This window comes from Silene latifolia, chromosome 10 (genome assembly GCF_048544455.1).
Source record: "Silene latifolia isolate original U9 population chromosome 10, ASM4854445v1, whole genome shotgun sequence".
Lineage (NCBI taxonomy): Eukaryota > Viridiplantae > Streptophyta > Magnoliopsida > Caryophyllales > Caryophyllaceae > Silene > Silene latifolia.
In genome coordinates this window covers 62,795,942-62,817,364 of record NC_133535.1, presented here as the reverse complement: position 1 = coordinate 62,817,364, position 21,423 = coordinate 62,795,942, and the positions used below count along the sequence as shown (strand labels likewise).

Sequence of the window (21,423 nt, the reverse complement as noted above, 5' to 3'; positions counted from 1 at the left end):
AGGACTTGCATTTAGTTTATATGGCATATTAGTTGGTAGAATCACTTGCATTAGGATGTATAAATGTTAGTTGCATCATGGCATGTAGTTGCATGTTTAGAAAAATTTTGCAAAACCGTCTATTTGGGAAGCTTGACAAGTGTATATAGGCCCTAGTAGATGCTTTTTATTCTTAAGACTTTGCTTGTTAGAATACTTGTAAAACACCCTAGGATGTGTCATGCTAGTATCCTTTGACCCATGGTTTAAGGCCTAGTCAAGAGTACCTTGTGGTGTGATAACTCCTTGGCTACCGTTTATTCCAAGGTGACCCTTGAAACCATGCATACTTCTATCATTCATCCATGTTCTACCACATTTTTTGTCATCAAAGGGAATGGGCACAAAACAAAAAGAAATCAATTTGAGTTCAATGAAATGAAAAATGAAAGAAAGTTTGCAAAAATGCATCAAAAGAAAAGAGGAGTAAAATAGACTCCTAAAGCTTCAAATACAAGGCACCCTCGTTACTAATTGGGGTGACTTTGAAAATGTTCAAAAAGAAATTCAAAAAGTTGTCAAGTATTGAAATGCCAAAAATCAAAAGAAATGGCAAGAAAGTGTTCTCAAATGTCAAATGCCAATGAAATTGGGGGGAAAACAAAAATAAAAGCAAACTCCCAAAGTGAAACTCAAATATCTATCGATCCCTTTATCCATCATATCCATTTTTGTGCATGGTAGAGAGGGGACGACCCTTCTTCTTGTCTAGGCAAGAGGGGGAATTCCGCGATCCTCCAGTGTTTCTAACACCATAGGGAGTCTACTCTTGACAAAAGCATTTAACGATTGAGGACAAAGGTACCCTAGCTTGACACCTTTTGGAGGTGATTTATTGGTATCCTTCTAGGCTTAGTAGTTTGAACAAATTGCATCTATGAAGGATTGTGTACCCTTGAATTGCTTCCCTTGTAGATAATTTCCGCCACTTAGATGAGGAAAGTGGCTATTCTTTTTGTAGATGCATCCATTATGTGTTTTTGTGTGCTTAATGTTTGGATGTGTCGCCATTTTGGCAAGACCCACCTTGCCTTGCAAGAAGGCATCCTACCTCATGGTTGTCTTGTTGTGAGTTGAAGGGGCGGAGTGAGACCCGCTAATTGTCTCATATCGGCTATTATTATTAGGTTAGGTTAGTATTGGTCCTAGTCTTTGTCACCTCTTTACTCGGGACGAGCAAAGGTTCGGTTTGGGGATATTTGATGTAACCATAATTGGCGCATATTTAGCCCCCGAATTACCATTGTTTCCATGCTTTTTAGTGCCTATTTGGGTCATTTCTTATCTTTAGTTCTTTGTTTTGCATATTTTTTGAGATTTTGATCCCTTGGTAGGAAAGGAGTAAGAATCTTGCATTTTCATGGCAAAACAAGGCTAAATTGATCATATTCAATGACCAAGCATCAAGGAGAGACAAGACTAGAAGGCCTTTGTACATAGCATAGTAGAAGAGCATTGTTGAGAAAAGGATCCTTGAGTCCCCAAGGAAATCCCCAAGGAATTCATGAAGAAAAGGGAAGAAAAGAAGAAGAAAAGATGCTGCCAGACAATCCGAACGGATTGTACACAATCCGTCCGTCCGCCCAAGCCCAATCCGAGCGTCCCGCAAAGGAATCCGCTCGGATTCCCCCTCGCCAATCCGAGCGTCTTGCCCAAGGATCCGCTCGGATCCTCCAGCCCAGATCCGGCCGTCCCGACTCCCATCCGCACGGATTTCAGTACAGCACGTTTTCATTCTTCAAGCCACGATAAGAGAAGCCCTTCTCTCGGAGAATACCGGAGTCTCCTTGCTCAACTTAAAAGTGTAATTACTAGTTTAGCCCTTAGTTAACCCTAATGCATCCTCCCTAATTTTCACTATAAATACCCCATTAGTCTAATTAGAGGAGCATGTTCTTCTTATCAATAATTAGTGTAGTTAATATCAATCAAATCTCTCTTCAATATTGTAATCAAATATTAATCAAGTTTTAATCCAAGTTTTAGTTCTTTAATCTCTCTCTTGTTCTTACTTTATTTTGGGTAATTGAAGATTATTTGGGTTATTATTGGGAGATTGACAACCTCTCAATCTAGGATTCAAGTACTTCTATTATTCTTGCTTTATTATTGGAATCATTAGTAGGTATAATCTCTTAATCCCTTTTTAATTATTGCTAATTACTTTCATTTATTCATCATGTTTTATTATGTTAGTATGATTGACAACCTTTCTAGCATGATCAATATGATAATGAGTGAGTAGTCTCTTAGCTAGGGTTTAATGGGTGATTAGGGAAACCAACATGGGGAATGATTCATGCTTAAATTAATATGCTTTCATATCTTATTTGCTTGCTTGTTTTGATCTTAATACATGCACATGTTATATTTGATGAAATGCTAAGCCTATGAATCCTTGCATTTACTATCATCTTCTATCCCTTCAACTTGACTTGTAAGACATAACCCAACTCGAGTCTTGTTAGACCATGCATGTGTTGAGTAGGAAAGATTAAGTCGACTTGTAGGTGTTGTACAATCTAATCGATTCGGCTCCGGGACCCAAACTTTCCTAGGATTGTAAGATATAACCCAACTCAATCCATCACAACAATAATTGCTTGCTTATAATTTGAGAACATGTTTGTATGATCATATCCCATGAATCCCCTATGAACCCATGACACCCTAGTGCCTTTAATCAATTGTTTACACCCCTTATTTTATTCATCTTACTAGTTTATTTTCATTGCTATTTTAGTTTAGTAACCTTCTACATCAACCCAATTTGTGACACCCCTTAGACACTACTAGTTACAATAGAATTCTCATTTCAATACCCGTCCCTTGGGATCCGACCTTTACTTGCCTCTTTACTAATTGTAGAGTTGTTTGTGAAGTATAAATTGTGTTTTGTATCGACCATTGACCAACGACCACATATGCTTAATTTGTGAAACGAAATGGACTCGATCAGTAGCAGATTGTGAATAGGTAGGGTTTTCCCTACTCAGTTTTACTGTTTAATTGAATTAAGATTTATGTGGTAATCGTTGTATGATTGATGTTATGATCATCTGTTGGTGTTGGTGTTGGTGTTATTGTTGCTATTGGTGTTGGTGTTGGTGTTGGTGTGGTGTTGGTTTGGTATTGTGATGATTGTGGTGGAGTCACTTGCGGGAGTGGCTTCACACCCTAGTTCGCCCTCCGTGGAACCCGCCACGGGAGGGGATGTGCACATTAAGGGACAGGGTAATTGCTCGTTGATGAGCGGGACCTTGGTGGGTGTGGGTGCGGTCCCCCACCGGCTTGTGATTGGGAGTTGGAGGTGGATAATGATCATCAGTATTCTTTTGTACTTGTGTTATTTTGATTATATAGTAACTGACCCCGTTGTTGTTTATAAAATCTGCGGTGTTCCATTCGGGGATGGTGAGCAGATTGTGACAGGTGATGGAGTTCTTTGGCTATGTGGGAGTCATGGGGAGTCAGCACTCGAGTCTAGATTCCGCCGTCATGAGACTTAACTTTCATTTCTAGTTGTTGGACTTTCACAGTTGTACTTTGGTTTTGGTTATGGTTTTAGAGAACAGGTAAACTTTACTCATTTATACTTTAATAATTGTGTTTTGGATTGTTAACATTGATATACTAACCTCGGGCAACCGAGATAGTAACAGTCTCTCATGCTAGGGTGGTCCTTGGTAAGGCACCTTGGTATGTGGGGGTGTTATAAAGTGGTATCAGAGAGACGATTCTGGCACCTAAAACTAATGAACCCAATGAACTTAGGGAGTCAAATAAAATGAATCCGGGGAGAGATGTTTGGAGCTACCGCAAAGACTTGGGAGACGTCCCGAAGTCGCATTAAGGCCCTTATGATCTTAAGCTGGTCACAAGGGGGAGTCTTAAGAACTATTGTATGTTGAGTCATGTGTGTGATACCTATAACTTGCATCTTGTGAAGTTGTTGGATGAATGGTGAAAGTGTCGGAACATGGTAAAATATGAAAGGTGAATTGTGAATTCATATGCGATAGATCTTGTGCAGAAAATATGTTGAGCATGTTACCTGTTTAATACATGGCTTTCAAAAGGGTAGTGGCACATGTGTATATGACCATGATGATGTTAATGTTTGGTTTGTTGGTAGTAGCATGTGATTAAGGTCATGCGTCTATATATATGAATGTCGTGTTTAATTTTCATGTGGGTATGATAAAAGTTCAACTATGTACTGTTTTTTTTTTAGAATTATTAAGTTGTTATTGTTTGCCTTATTCATATTTAAGTTGTTTTGTTAAGAAAAATTAATTTATATGAAGACTGATTATGGAAGGGTTGTTTTAAAACGGTCATAAGTCGAGTTCTAGAAAGGATATTGCGGTATTTCCAATTGGAGGTGATAGCTTGTCCTCTTACGATTCTAACGATAGGTCACACACCCAAAATGACCAAGTAACGAGTGAGATATGACTATTTTACGAAAGGTGGACGTTGCTGAGAACTAAGTTGGTACACGACCGAGTAAGGTAATACTCGACCGAGTAAGGGCTACTCGGCCGAGGATTCCCAATACTGCGGCCGAGTATTACCAATACTCGACCGAGTAATCCTTCTGTGACAATTGAGTCAGCTTCTGGAGTCGAAAACTCGACCGAGTAATATTGTTACTCGACCGGGTATCCTTTACTCGACCGAGTATGCCATGTACTCGATCGAGTATCTCTTTGAGCGGTCATTTTGAGTTGGTGGCTATGTTCTTACATTTGTTTTGAGTCATGGGGTATGTGCACATGTACGTTTTGGGTCTTAAAGCATTTTTTATGTATGTGACGGTCTTGATACGTAAGTTACCAGCTACTATGATGTGGAGAATGCCAACTTATAAAGGATATGTGTTGGGTAGAGAGGACATGAGTACACGGGATTGTGATGGATAGTGGAAAGAATAAGTGACGCTGACGAGTTATTGAGATGAGTAGCACATTCTGTGGGCTATGGTGAGTGAATTAGTCGTTGACTTAAGTGGTGTAGTGATGATTGTATATGGTCAAGTGAAGATAGAGCAGTAATGTAAAGTCGAGGAATGTTTAAAACAAAAGTTGAAATGAGGGATGTGAAAATTATGGTAATTTGGGATATATAGTGATTTCTGGAGAGAGACGATTATGACGATGTTGGGTAAGGAGATGAAAATGGTGTCTAGAGAGCTTAGATCGAGGGATGCCGCAATAAGGATATATAGGTAGAAGTTGTTATGGAGATTTATGTTACTAGAAGGTGAGCCTAGTGTATAATCATTTGGGAGGTCACAGGATGAAGTGAAACTTGGTTATCTAGGATTATTAGAAGAAGATGTAATGAATTAAGGAGAAATCATTGAGTGGGTGAATCTATCGGTGGAGAGTATAAGTGAAAAGTGTGATGAGAAGGATTGTTGATAAGAAATGAGTGAGAAATAATGACATAGGCTGATCGAATTTGATTTTTTTGGAAGTAATGGAAAGAGATGGGTGATGGTATGTTGATTGAACGTTAACAAGAATTAAGGGACATGAAAGCAGGCATCATGGAATTGTGTGATGCTACCATGAGGGCGTGTGTTAATATATATATATATATATATATATATATATATATATATATAAATTGCAAGACGACTTGTCAGACATGAGTTGAGGATTTAAAGGAGTAGGAAGTCGGTAGAGTGTTTGTACGACAGGAGACTATGGTGGTGAGGTGGGTGATTATATAATCAAGGATAAAGGTTGGATAGTTATTGAGGTAAATTTTGTTGATGGATTTATTGTTATTTATTTGGGGTGATAACCAGGAGAGGAAATGAATTGTTATATTTAGAGGTGATGGTAGGAGAGTAGTCACACGAATGATGGTGGTGTCGTAGTGTTATCATTAGTGGTTGAAGATGATGTTACATAAGGAAGTTAGTTGTTCTAAAGGGGTTGATTTTGTGGAGACCACTGATTGGTATGTATGATTGTGAGGGAGTATAAGATGTGGATATAGGAGGTGTTTGCTAGTAGTTGGGTACTGATGGTATCGTTACATTTGTCAGAAAGTGGTAGTTATACGAATCGGAGAATGTTTTAGGAGGGGCATACGAGTTAAGCACGGGCGAGAGGTAACTTTATCATGTGGTAACTTACGTAATCAGGATTGGCTAGTTACATTCGATTTTTTTTTTTTTTTGGTAAAATGTAAAAATTATATTAAAAGCTCAAAAAACCATATACATCCTTTTTACAGTGAGTATTATAACTCAAAACTCAGCCAAATTGACTGCACATTTGCATGCATATGCAACTACATAAGCTTTTCAATCCATTGCCTATATTTCGTAGACATAGTCCCCTTTGCTTGTTGCTGTATTCTAGTTCTAATGTCTCCTTGAATCATGGCAGAACATCTTCCAGGACTGATGATTGTATGCTCATGCCTGCTCTAATTTCTTTGCCTCCAGATATAATACATGGTAGTATTTATAATGCTATTCAGAATCCCAGTCTTCAGTCTGCTAAATCTCCTCTGCTACCACCAGTTTTGAACATTATCAATAGACAGTTGCACTCCAATCCATTCTTGCATTTTCCGAATTACCCGTCTGCTGTATTGACAGTTAAAGAATAGATGTTAAGCCAATTCTTCCTCTTGAGCACAGATACAGCAGCTGCTATCCAGGCTAATACCAAGTCTGTGGAGCTTCTCCTTAGTATTAAAGCCTTGTTGATAGTAAAGCCAAGCAATGAAGCTATGTTTAGGGATGGACCATTTGGTCCATACAATATGATGCCAATTCACTTCTTGCCTGCCAGGTCTTAACCAAAGATATCCCTTTTTAATTGTGTATTACTTGCCAGGTACAATGCTTCATTCATTCTGGTTGTAAGCATCTTGCAACTCCCTCTTCATTTTACACACCTTCTTCCAAGTCCAGCTGGCCTCATGTGGTGGGATATAGTCCTCCCATGGCTTTCCTTTCAGATATACATTTTGTACCCATTGCACCCAAAGTTTGGATGGATGAGAATGCACCCACCACACCAGCTTCCCTATTGTTGCCTTGTTCCAGATACATTCATCTCTTAGCCCAAGTCCACCCTCCTTCTGATCATTGCAGATTTTGGACCATGCTACAGTTGGGGTTCTTGTATACTCAGTCTCTCCATGCCACAGGAAGTTCCTACACACTGCTTCAATCTTGGTTACGATAGCCTTAAGAATAATGAAGATAGAGGCCTAATATGAATGCAACGTTCTATACACAGACTTTATCAACACCAGTCTCCCTGCATATGAAAGCTTCTTGGTCCCTAACATCCTGATTCTTTCCAAAACCTTATCAATCAGAGGTTGGCAATCTATGATTGATAATTTAGACGGCTTGATGGGTACACCAAGATAATTTAAGGGGAGTTGGCCCTCAATACATCCTGAAACCTGGTTTATTTCCTTTCTAAGCTCACTACTCACTCCATTAAAATACACATTTGATTTCCCTTGCTCATCTTCAGACCTAAGGCATGAGAAAAGGTAGATAAGGTACGTAGCAATATCATGATGGACTTAGCATCTCCTTTAGAGAACAACAATAGATCATCAGCAAACATGAGACTGCTCAATTTCTTAGATTTGCACAATGGATGGAATTTGAAGTTCATAGTAGAAGTAGTGAAGGCCAGTAATCTTGTAAGATATTCCATGCATATGGTGAACAGCAGAGGGGACAAAGGGTCTCCATGCCTCGAACCCCTTTGTCCTTTGAACCAGCCAAAACTATCTCCATAAAGGTTTAGATTGTAAGTTGCTGTAGTAACACATTCCTTACTAACATATTCTTTAATATGTTGCGTCGTGATCTAGTAGAGCGGTTTTAATAAAGTCTTCTGGTCAAGGAAGTTGTGTTAAGTTAGTGTTATGAGATTGTAAAAGTTGCGATGACTATCGATATGGTTGATGTGCCTCGAGTGGCGATCTGGGCACGGTTATATGGATTGTTGTTTGTTTACTGCTGTTTGCTATCAGTGTCGGTCTGGGCATATAGAGTGTTGTTTTGTTTATTAATGTTTCTTACCAGTTTCGGCTTAGGAGTGAGGGTAGAATAGGATATGGAAGAAAGTTGCGTATGTTTTCGTTGTTGTCATGGTATAGTGATATTTTTTTATAGGACACAGTTGTGAGAGGTTGTTAGAGTACTTTTGATCTTGTTTTAGATGAGGCATTGGTGGACATAGTTGTCGCAAGAAAATTGTGGAACATATGTGGTATTGAACTGAAAACTATAGGTGGTTTAGCACATTTTCTTGGGACAGTGAGTACGGAGTTTTGGGACTTAGTATCCTGTCAAGTTAAGGGTGAGTTTTGTGGTAATAAAAGAGATGAACTTGAGAAGCTAATGTAAGTATGTGTAACAATTGTAGATTGTGAGCTAAGATCGTGGAGATGAGTGTATATGTATATAGAAGTATGTTGTTTTGCGGTAATGTGGAAGAGATGGAGTAGTGATTATAGTGAGGATTTTATGATATATGTTATGTGAGTTCAGAATAATTGGAGGCAGAAGAACTGTTAGAGAAGAGAGCCCTGGATATAGGAATGGTTGTAGGTGTTGAGGTTATAGTGGGTTATCGTTGACATGCGGTGGTAATGAGGTTTATGGGAGGTATAGCACAGGACCTAGTATTAGTGAGTTACGAGGACGTAACATTTATATTAAGAGGAGAAGGATGGGACAAGAGGGTTGATGGTCATACGGTTGCAATTAGAATTTTGAGTGTTGGTGTAGAATAAGGATGGATTGTGTGATGGTCGATTTTATTACAGGTAATGACAGTGCTTGTAGTAGTATGGTGTTTAGGAGTGTGGGTAAACTTCGATAGTGTTAACAGATTGGGTGATGATGGTTATGTGTATGAGTAAACTTCAAGGACAAAGTTCGTTTTAAGGGAGGTAGAATGTAACATTTCCGTTTTGGTGGTTGATCTTGGCTGGTGGATTGTCTTGGTATTGAATTTGCTTGTGAGCGTTATGGAAGTAAGACAGAGTTGGCAACACTTATGTTGTGGGTATCCGATAGTATTATGGAGTTAGTATTGGGAGACTATGCTGTAGTTGAGACGATATCGTGAGCCATGTTGTGGAAGGGAGCGTGGTTGGTGGAGTTAGTGTTAGGTGTCCATGTTTTATAGGTTGGGTTGGAACTTCGGGGACAAAGTTCTTTTTAAGGAGGGAAGACTGTAGTACTACGGTTTTCCTATGTCTGTTACTCGGCCGAATATGGCTTACTCGGCCAAGTAAGTGTGTCGTGTGCTTCTGCACAGACTACTGTCCATGAATACTCGGCCGAGTATGGGAATAATCGACCGAGTAGAGGATACTCGGCCGAGTATACTCTATAATCGACCGAGTATCCGGTCTGACGAAGATTATTTCCGCGGTTTGATTAGAGACGGTTAGAGTTATAAATTAAGATTCACTGTTTCACTTGTTACGTTTGACAAAACCTAAAATATTCTACGTAACTCTAATCCTCTCTAATCTCTCCAAAGAGCGTTGATGGTTCGTGAGTCCTTTGTCTTTTCTCTTATACGTCGATTTCATTGGTAAGTCTCTAATGCTTTGTAATCAGTTAATAGGTTGTCTGTTAGGGTTTTGCCTAATTATTGTTTTGGGTTAATTTGGGGGCTTAGGATTTGGTCATCATATGTGTGTTGATTGTTGATTATCATTGTTGTAGGTGACAATGTGGTATTTGTTATGCATTTGTATGATTGATTGCAGCGTAGCGGATTGCGAAAAGGTAGGGTTTTCCCTACTCAGTTTTATTGTTTAATTGAATTAAGATTTATGTGGTAATCGTTGTATGATTGATGTTGTGATCATATGTTGGTGTTGGTGTGGTGTTGGTTTGGTATTGTGATGATTGTGGTGGAGTCACTTGCGGGAGTGGCTTCACACCCTAGTTTTCCCTCCGTGGAACCCGCCATGGGAGGGGATGTGCACATTAAGGGATAGGGTTATTGCTCGTTGATGAGCGGGACCTTGGTGGGTGTGGCTGCGGTCCCCCACCGGCTTGTGATTGGGTGTTGGAGGTGGATGATGATCATCAGTTGTCTTTTGTACTTGTCTTATTTTGATTATATAGTAACTGACCCCGTTGTTGTTTATAAAATCTGTGGTGATCCATTCAGGGATGGTGAGGAGATTGTGACAGGTGATGGAGTTCTTTAGCTATGGGGCAGTCATGGGGAGTCAGCACTCGGATCTAGATTCCGCCCTCAAGAGACTTAGCTTTCATTTCTAGTTGTTGGACTTTCACAGTTGTACTTTGGTTTTGGTTTTGGAGAACATGTAAACTTTACTCATTTATACTTTAATAATTGTGTTTTGGATTGTTAACTTTGATATACTAACCTTGGGCAACCAAGATGGTAACAGTCTCTCATGCTAGGGTGGTCCTTGGTAAGGCACCTTGGTATGTGGGGGTGTTACAGGCAACCCCGTGAAGGACCTCAAGTGACACTATGGCACCACCGAATTGATATGAGGACCACCCTCCTCCAACAATCTCAAGGTCCAATAGGCCTCCGTGGATGCAAAACTATCCGAGTACAACTTCTTTCTCATAGTAAGGTGACAGAAGGAGTAAGAAGAAGAATCAATCGGAGGCTCTACATACCTAAGCCTCTCCAAGAGCCACACTTGGAGGATCCTTGGAGATCCAAACGAGGGAGATTCTCCACAAGAGCCCTTCTTATCCAAAGCTTGGATGATCCCACCAAGCACCAACCATGATGGATCCCAACCGTGTTCCATTTGCTCAACTACATGTACAAGGGTCATACTGCCGTACCACTTTGACCCCTCCTTCAAGGCATCGACAAGGAGGTATGCATGCACTAGGCAAAAGGCAAGAGCTCTTCTCCTAGCCACCTCTGAGACATTGACATCCAACCAGTTTAAGAAGATGTTGATGAGAGCCATCATATCCACACCATGGGGAGCAAGAGAAAGTTAACTTGGCTCGTTGACAAGACCAACATTGAACGAAACTTCTCTTTGTAACACAACCGGGTCAAAAGAAGCACCAGAGTACAACCCGGTCATCCTCCAATGGCGCCCACTTCTTCGGCAAGAGGGCGAATTTCACCTGTCGGGAAAACGAAAACATGATGTTTCGAATCCCAAAATCGGGAACATGCTTCAAGAAAAGAGGATTTCACCTTGACTTGACGAAGCACCAACAATTGACTAACTCCCATTACAACGAGTTGATACTTCTCGGGAGGCGACAAATCCCGACACTAATGTCGCATCCTATTTTCGAAAGTACCAATGTATTATTTTGTGGAAGAAGAAGAAATGTTTTCGTACAGATGTTTTTCATGTTTCTGATGATGAAACAATGAAGCACAAACGTCCCTATTTATACAAACAATTAGCGCTTTTTTCCAAAAAAGGGGGAAGCTCATTTGAATCGCCTATGGCTTCGCGCCTCTTTGGGCTGGTCCTCAGGATCCGCACCTTGATTTGTCCCTATCAAGTTGTGTTTCTTCCTAACACCTAAAATTTCTCGTCTTAGGGCTCGCACCTCTTCAGGCCTGTCCGGAAAGTTTTGTGTTTTTCTCACACTCACATTTCTTTGTTTTCCCATTTTACGAAATCCGACACGGTTTCCATGACGCAGCTTTAAACATACGGTTTTTTCTCTTCTTTTTTTAGGGGGGAAAAGCTAATCGCCCCGATCCGCGATGGATCGTTTCCATGTCAGCTGAAACACCCTGATCCGTGACGGATCGTTTCCATATCAGTCGAAAATTCCGAAATTTTTTTCGTTTTTTCGCATTTTCCAAAAAATTCGAAAATTAATAACACGATGTCAATTTTCTTCAAAAATTCAAGCTCTTGCAAATCCGAGTCTTGATCTCACAGATATCAAATCAAACACACTCGCAAAATCTCTTTTGAAATTCATCCATGACGGTTTGAATTTTAGTTTTTCGAGTTGCAAATCAATTTTCAACAAAATTCGGTGGAATTTAATTCAAACACGAATTTAATTCTCGAAATTTCAAATCAATTTCTTTTGAAAAATCCAAACGTGACGACTGGTCGCACAATTTTCAAAATTTCTTTTCGATTCAATTTTAACTTTGAGTCATCGTGGTTATTTTTTGTTTTCATCAAATGCTTTTGTGTGTTTACGTTCTACATGTTGCCCGTTTTCTACAATAACGATGTAGGAATAAATGCCGAAGTAAAAGAGGAATCAGGCGCAGACCGTGCTTCTCCAAAACACAACACAAAAAAGCCAAACAAAATAAACTACAAGCCAGAAACACATATATACAAACCGCCTCACGCAAAATGTACATATATACAAAAAAAAGTACAAAACACGGACAAATAACTACAGCTACTCAACGCCTCCTGGTGGGCCAGTCTCGGTCTCACGAGGAGTCGCGGGCAAAGCAGACACCACCTCCTGCTCGGGCCCCTCTCAGGAGAACTCTCCAACGCCTCGTACTCCATCGTGACGCGAAGCTCCTCCGCCGCAGCCAACTGAGCCCTAAAAGAGGCAATCTCCACATCTCGGCTCCGTAACCTGTCCTCGCGACGCTTCAGCTCCTGGTCCCGACTGATGATCCCCAGCTCCTGTGCCTGGATCATCGACCTCGCTGCGTCCAACTAAGCACGGACCCGAGCAAGCTCTGTCGGATCCGCAGTACCGTGCAAAACACAATACAGGTCGTTATGATCTAAGAACGTGAAATGAAACACAAAAACACGCAAAACAACCAACAGAAAGGTACCTGCGCAAGCCGAGACTCCCTCGCATCCAGGTCACAATCAAGTGCTCTCCACCGGTTAGCCATCCGCCACAGAGCCTGATGACTAATGGTCGACACCTACGACTAGAAAAGCCTTTCAACAAAACAAAAACTCAAGGCAAAATGCAAACAAGAAGGAGGGTTCAAACTAGAAACTCACCCTCAAAACTATCAACCTCCACTCCATGCCAATGTCGGTCACCTTACGTGTCGCAGACTCTGGCAAATGCAGCTGTAGGTCCTCACCACCCAGCCCCTGGAAAGTGGTATGTGTCGGCAAAGTTGGGGGCTGAGTCCTCATGAGCGCGTCAACACCCTGCAACGGGAATCCGCATCGAAGTTAACAAAACCTTCGCCAAAACGCAAAAAGAGGCAACAAAACAAAGAACAGAGGAAAAAATACCTCAATCGGGTACCAATAAAGCCTTGACTTATGGAAAGTGTCATATTCAACCTCCCGTAAAGCAAATCCTCACCCCCACGACCGTGAAGGTGCTCCTCAACCTCATCGGGTGCCGACTTCTGGAACAACACTCTAGGCGGATCGACCGGCACCACGAAGGTCTCACTAAAACACTGACGAGCTAGACGCTCGCCCAGGTACCAAACTGGCTCGATCGCCGTCTCGAGGTACAAACGTTGGCAACTGCAAGGTCGCAGACACTCCCTGACAGCGGCCGGTACACCCGTGTAGTGCTCCCAAGGCCACCCGACAAATTGCACTCAAGGCAAACCTAATCAACTAACTAGGACTTTCTAGGCTACCTAATCATCCTTTCTCTATCCTTTTCTACAAAACAAAAGATATAAGAAGCAATGACTTACGTCACCAACCCTGAGGGCGTTCACCCGACGCCTGCAGTCCTCGTAAGTCGACTTGGTCGTTTTCTTCCGAGGCACCGTCCAACCCCTCACAACAGGGTAAACCAATGGCACGTCACGTGTCGTGTTCGGACACAGGGGGATAACGTAACCAAACACCCAAGCCTATAACAAAACACACCAATTGATGCGTGTATTTTATATAAGATTTTTGCCCTATATTTACACGCATTTCTATGTTATTTATGTGGCATCTAGCTATAAATGTCACCCGAATAGTCCACTTTGATTTGTCTTGTATTAATTACAGGTATGAACCAGAAAAGGGCAAAATCGAGCCTGAACCTGTCCCAATCGTATGTATTTTGGAGAAGGAATAATCGGAGCTTGGAATATGTCACTTAGATATGCGTGAAGTGGCTTCGGAAGGTGTTCAAGAGTTCATCCGTGCTAATACAGCTCGATCGACCAAGTTGGCTCCTGAAACCGGTCGATCGAATGCTTTATGCTGTTGAAGTTCCTCGATCGAGTTCTCCCTTTACTCGTTCGAGATAGGTGGATATTGAAGTCTTCAATCGAGTACCTGTGTTACTCGATCGAGAGGTTTGTTGAGTTTTGTCCTCGATCGAGTGATTTTATTCTACTCGATCGAGAGGTTTAGTCTGATACGCAGATTTTAGTTAATTTTCGGATATTCTTTTGTAACTAGGAATAAATAGGGGAAGTGACGGCTGTCATAAGACTCTCTCTCTCTCTCTCCTCTTTTTCTCTCATTCCTTTTCTGAGAACTTTACTTTTGAAAACCTAATTCCTTCATTGCTACTCTCTTGTATTCGGTATTTCTACTCTTTATTTCGATTAATTATTATTGCAATATCATCCTTGTTCTCATATCTTTTATTGGTTTCTCTTTCTCTTGTCTTTGTTAAAAATTTATTCATTACGTCTAATTCAATTGTTGTGGTTATTGTTATTATTCCCTCAACTTTGATTATGCATAGCTAAATCATTTATGCTAGGACATAGGGGAGCGATGGTAATTACGGAATCATGAATAGGTGATTAAGGTTTGGTGTAGACTAGATCAGTGTTGTTAATCATTGCATTTAACTGTAATTAGCTGCTTGAGTCGAAACATTTAGCTGATTAACTTTGGTACACCTTGACCTAGATCGGGAGATTGGAAAGGGTAAGACTTGCAATGAACATTAGGGCATGCTAGTGAGGGTGAAAGCTAAGCTAGTATTGTTTTAGGGCGAATAGCGGACCGAGAGGACCTTTTCATTACCCTGCAGACCGAATTTATACCAACCTGTGACCCTAGATTGGACTCGTAGAAAGCCATGGTGAACCTACTGTCCTAGCTGTCTCTCTTTACTTGTCAATTTATCTACTTTTTAATCCTTGTTTCTTCTCTGCTCTCTTTCCTTATAACTTCGTAGTTTAGAACTCAAACAACCAAAACCCCAAGAAATAGTTACTCATACGGACTTAGTTTAGTATACAATTTCCCATCTCCCTGTGGATTCGATACCCGACTGCCTCTATTGCATTTATTAGAGACCAGTTGGTTTTATTTTTGATAGGGTCGCGACAGCCGTGTCAAATTTTGGCGCCGTTGTCGGGGAGGTGGCGTAATTTTGTTGCTTTATTTTAAGTTTGTTTCTCGTCTTAAGGAATTTATTCCTTGAGACTGATCTCATATTTTTCTCTAGTGCTTTAACTGTGTTGTAGGAAATTTGTCCTAGAAGAGGACATTGTCGTACCTGCTGCTCTCTCAACTTTGCTTGCTAAAATGCCGAATATCGCCAGTCACTCAGAACCTACGATGGATTCTCTACCTAAAGGTTTCCTGCTTCCTACTACAGACGCAAGCACCTTTGGAATTCATCAATCTTATATACAGTTGGTTGAGAGAAATCTCTTTAAAGGGGCAGCTGGTGAGGACCCATGTAAGCATATAGAGTTGTTTATAGAGTATTGTTCTACCATTCCTTTAGCTGCTGGGGTGACACAGGGTAGGGTCAAGAGAGTTCTTTTTCCTTTTTGTTTGACTGATGACGCCCGGGAATGGTTGAGAGACTTGGATAGGGAAGCTGCTGGTGTTACTGACTGGAATTCCCTAGCTTTAGATTTCTACAAAATGTATTTTCCACCACAGCGCACCAATGTGCTGAGAGGCCAAATCACCACTTTTACACAATTGGCCGCTGAAGATTTGAATGAAGCTTGGACTAGGTTCAAGAAGTTTGTTCGCTCTGTACCTCATCATGGTTTCCAACGATGGTTCTTATGCACCTAATTTTACAATGGGTTGTATGATGATTGAAGGGCCATGTTGGATAATGCAGCCAAAGGGAGATTTTGATAAAAATGTTGAAGATGACAAGGGATGTCATCTTATTGAGGAAATGGCCATTCATGTAGCTGAGTATGGGAATCCCAGAGGGGGTAGATGAATATGCGAATCTCTAGTGGCTGAAGTGGAAAATCCTACCGGAAGGTTTGATAATTCGGAGATTCTACAAACTTCAGGTGTACATGAGCAAGTCCATGCTATGATTGAGCAAGAGGTAATTTGTGGAAGATGCGGTACCGAAGGACACGATCCTATTACTTGTATGGAGGATGTAGAGCGAGTTCGTGCTTACCAATAATTCAAGCAAGGAGTTCTATTCTCTAAACTTTATGACGATTTGACCATGCCAAGTACCTCTAGTATTCCTAATCCGATGCCACAATAAGTCGACTCACCTTATACAAATGTAGAAGTTGCGGAGTTAAAGTCCTTGGTGCTATCCTTAGCACTTCAGCTCGAAAGAAAATTGGACAAAGCTTAAAATTCTATAGAGAAGTTGCAAGACCAAGTCGCGCAACTTACATCCGAGCAATTAAATCAAGTGAATCGCTCACCTCATTGTGATCCGATCAATAGAATCAATCTCCGAAGTGGTCTTACATACGATGGACCAAAAATGCCGAAAAATGATGATCTAATTATTAACGAAATTCCGGAAACCATTTTAGAGGAATTAATTAATGATGACCCTGCTGAGCATCGTCCAACTACTCGATCGAGTGAATCTTATCCTCGATCGAGTGGTTTGTCCTTCGAAAATACTCGATCGAGTAATCTAGGCTCTCGATCGAATAGTGCCCAATCTGATATTCTCGATCTAGGGGATTGTATTTCTCGATCGAGTGAATCCCATGAAGAAAGCTCTCGATCGAGCATTTGTACCATCGGAGATCCTATTTTGACGACTAAACCTGCTGCTGTGTCATCTTCCCCTGCTGCGGAGATGCCACGTTTAGACAAAGGTAAAGAGAAAGTCGCAGACCCGCTTATTGATACCAGAATTCCTTATCCGGGACGTCTGAAAGTTGCTAAGGGCGAGCGGCAGTACGGTAAATTTGTGGACATGGTCAATGTGACCATTATTTGAGCATATTTAGTCCCCGAATTAGCCTCGTTCCTATGCTTTTTAGTGCATATTTGGGTCATTTACTATCTTTAGTCCTTTGTTTTGCATATTCTTTGAGGTTTTGTTTCCTTGGTAGGAGAGGAGTGCAAACCTTTCATTTTCATGGTAAAATAGAGCTAAATTGATCGAATCTAATGACCAAGCATCAAAGAGAAGACAAGACTAGAGGGCCTTTGTACATATTATAGTAGATGGGCAATGATGAAGAAATCCTTGCATCACCGATAAAATCCCGGAGGATTATTGGAAGAAGAGAGGAAGAAAAGAAGAAAAGGAAGGCTGGGACGAGATCCGCTCGTCCAACCATAAAGACGCCCGTCCAAGACTGAAAGAATCTGAGCGTCTTTGCCATAGGGACGCTCGTCCAGAAGCCTCCCAGGACGCTCGTCCAAGCCAGCAGGCCACCCGTCCAGCCACCCCAGAATCTGCTCGTCCCAACCCTTGGACGCCCGGATTGTGTTACAGACCCACACGTCCTCTTCTTGCTCCATGAAAGATGCGCATATTTTTGAAAGACCAGCAAAAAAGAGACCCGCATCTTTTTCTGAGAGGAGCGATTCCTCAAGGACTTAATCGTCATTTAAGCCCTTAGTAAACCCTAATTTGTGTACCTAATCCCCGCTATAAATACCCCATTTGTCTAATTAGATTAATCATGTTCTTCTTATCAATCTTTAGTGTAGTTTATATCATCCTAATCTCTTCTTAATCTTGTAATCAACTTTTAATCAAATATTAATACAAATCTCATTTCCTTAATTTCTCTTTTGTTCATCTTTTATTTTGGGTAATTGAAGATTATTTGGGTTATTGTTGGGAGATTGACAACCTTCCAATCATTCATCAAGTACTTCTATTATTCTTTGCTTTATTTTGGAATCATTATTAGGTATAATTCTCTTAATCCCTTTTTAATTATTGTTAATCATCTTCATTTATTCATCATGTTTTACTTTGTTAATATGATTGACAACCTCGTTAACATGTTAAACATGATAATGAGTGAGTAGTTTCCTTATCTAAAGTTAATGGGTAATTAGGGGAAACCAACATGGGGGATGATTCATGCTTAATTTAATATGTTTTCATAATTTATTTGCTTGCTTGTTGTAATCTCAACTAATGCACATGTTATGTTTGATGAAATGCGAGCCTATGAATCCTTGCATTTATTACCCATCACTTACCTTTTCAATGAGACTTGTAAGACATAAACCAACTTGAGTCTGGTTAGACCATGCATATAGTTGAGTAGGGAGGATTAAGTCGACTTGTAGGTGTTGTACAATCTAATCGATTCGGCTCCGTGACTCAAACCTTCCTAGGATTGTAAGATATAAACCAACTCGATCTATCACAACAATAATTGCTTGCTTATAATTTGAGAATATGTTTGTATGATCAATTCCCATGAATCCCCTATGACCCCATGACACCCTAGTGCCTTTAATCAATTGTTTACATCTCATCTTAATCATCTTGCTTGTTTACTTTTATTGTTATTTAGTTTAGTGATCTTCTTATCTCAACCTAAATCGTGACACCCCTAGACACAGCTACTTGCAATCGAAAAACCTACATCAATACCCGTCCCTTGGGATCCGACCTTTACTTACCTCTTTACTAATAGTAGAGTTGTTTGTGAAGTTATAAATATTGTTTTGGTCTTGGTGCTCCTAACGACAAGTAACCGAAAATTAAGCTCCAAGTGAGTCCGACCAAAAATGGCGCCATTGCCGGGGACGGTGTTAACTTTATTTGATTTTCTTAGATTGTTATTAGTTGTGTCTTTCTTTGCCTTGAGGAAGTAAAACTCCTCAAGGTTTGTTCTAATTATTTTCAAGTTGTTTGATATTTTGCATGTCTAGAAGATCACAAGGTAACTTGTTACCCATTGATCACGAGATTGAAAGGACTTTGACAACCAATAGAAGACTTGCTAGAAACACTTTGAGAGGAATTGGTGGGGTTGTAGATATTCATTCTCTTAAGTTCATCAACCCTTTTGCAAGAGAAGGTGAGGAGAACCCAACACAAAATCAATCACAAAATCAACCCACAATGCTTAAATTTTCATCACATTCCGTACCAACCGAGGAGAACCTACCCAATGGTACTCCCACACTTCAACACTTAACCGGAAATTTCATTGCTAAATCCGCATTTATCCAATTAGTCGAAAGAAGCCAATTTGGGGGAATGCCTAGTGAAGACCCTCACTCTCACATGGAGACTTTTTGTTACTATTGTGATGCGATTTCACAAACCGGTGTGACTCAAGACCAAATTCGATGGGTCTTATTTCCTTTTTCTCTAATTGGCACCGCAAAATAATGGTTGAAAAGCCTTGATAAGGCTACTATTGGAATTGACTCTTGGAAGAAGTTGGCTCTAGCTTTCTACAAAAAATTCTACCCTCCGGAAAAGACTAACATGCTAAGAGCTCAAATTACGGGTTTTAAGCAAAGAGATGAAGAATCTTTGTATGAAGCTTGGGAGCGGTTCAAAGGAATTTGCCGCTCATGTCCTCATCATGGACTTAGCAAGTGGTTCTTGGTACAACAATTTTGGAATGGTCTTTATGAAACTCAAGAAACATTCTCAACATGGGATCAAATGGTATGTTCACCGAAGTTGACGATAATCAAACTTGGAACAAGATTGAGGAAATGGCGGTCTATAATTCACAATATAGTAGACCTCGCAAGGCTACTAGAAGAGGAAAGCATGAAGTGGACTCTATTACTCAATTGGGTGCTCAACTTAGTGCTCACATTGATACCTCAACCTAAAGTTTGAGAACGCTATGGCTAAACTTGAAGAAGCCTCGAAATCACAAAAGCATCATGTTAATGCCATGGTAGCATCTTCATCAATCCCAAGTGGGATATGTGAGAATTGTGGAACTTTGGGACATGACCAAAGTGAATGTAGGGGAACAAATGAACAGGTGAATGCTTTTCAAGCATACAAGAGTGGTACTCCTTATTCCAATTATTACAATGAAAACAGCAAATTCCACCCAAATCTCTCATACAAAAGCCAAAATGTTCAAAACCCTCAACAAACATACACCCCACCTCCCATGAGAAACCAAAATCAAAAACCCTTTTTCAACCAAAACCAAGGTTACCAAAATCAAACTCCATACAATCAACAAAATGACCAAGGTTTTGATGTTCAAAAAGCGGTCCTCCAAATGCAAAAGAATCAACAAGAATTTTTCACTCAAATGCAAAAAGATAGCCAAGCAAAGGACATCACCATCAACAACATCCTAACCCACACAAAAATGTTGGAAACTCAATTGACCCAACTAGCATCTTCAAACTCTCAAAGACAAAAGGGGCAATTACCACCTCAAAGTAATCCTCCAAGACATGAAACGGTTAGTGCCATTCACTTGAGGAGTGGTACGAGATATAAAGGACCAAAGAAGCAAGTTGAGGATGAAGTTGTGGAAGCTAGTGACAAAGAAAAAGTTGTGCAAAGAAAAGTCAAGAAAAGGCCAAGAAAAGGCCAAGGAGAAGGAGCCCATTATGATTAGACTTCCATTCCCAAGTCGTCAAGCTAAGCCTAAGTTTGATGACCAACTTGGAAAATTCATAGAAATTGTGAAGAATTTGGAAGTCTCGATTCCTTTCACGGAATTAATCAATCACGTGTCGGCCTATGCAAAGTACATGAAGCACATCCTTACGAAAAAGAAGTCGATCCGGAAGCTTGAAACTATCGCCTTCACTAAGGTGAGTAGTGCAATCCTTCAAGGGAGTTCACCTCCGAAACTTAAAGATCCTGGGAAGCTTCTCAATACCGTGTACCATTGGCGACACCACGATCAACAAGGCTTTGTCTGATCTAGAAGCAAGCGTAAGTGTTATGCCGTATTCGGTAAGTAAAAGGTTAGGGATGGGAGAGCTTAAATGTACCAACGTCACACTTCAAATGGCCGATAGATCGACGAAGACACCATTAGGGATATGGGAAGATGTTCCCGTGAGAATTGGCAAATTCTTCATCCCGGTGGACTTTGTCATTGTTGACATGGAAGAAGACTCCAATATTCCGATCATCCTAGGTAGACCTTTCTTGCACACCACGGGTGCGGTGATAGATGTGAAGCACGGAGAGCTTACTTTAGAAGTGGGAGACGAGACCATAACTTTGAATCTTGACAAGACCATGAGAGCTCCCCTATTGCACGAACCATGCTTTATGGTTGATCACTATAGCCAGAAGGATGA

General features: G+C 40.6%; 1 non-coding gene across 1 annotated transcript; it reads right to left on the bottom strand.

Moving 5' to 3' along the window:
- Nucleotides 1-19,612: 19,612 nt before the first annotated feature.
- LOC141609672 (small nucleolar RNA R71) lies at nt 19,613-19,719 on the bottom strand. Its single transcript, XR_012527592.1, has one exon. It is a non-coding gene; the product is annotated as a small nucleolar RNA R71 (small nucleolar RNA).
- Between the last annotated feature and the right edge of the window lie 1,704 nt (nt 19,720-21,423).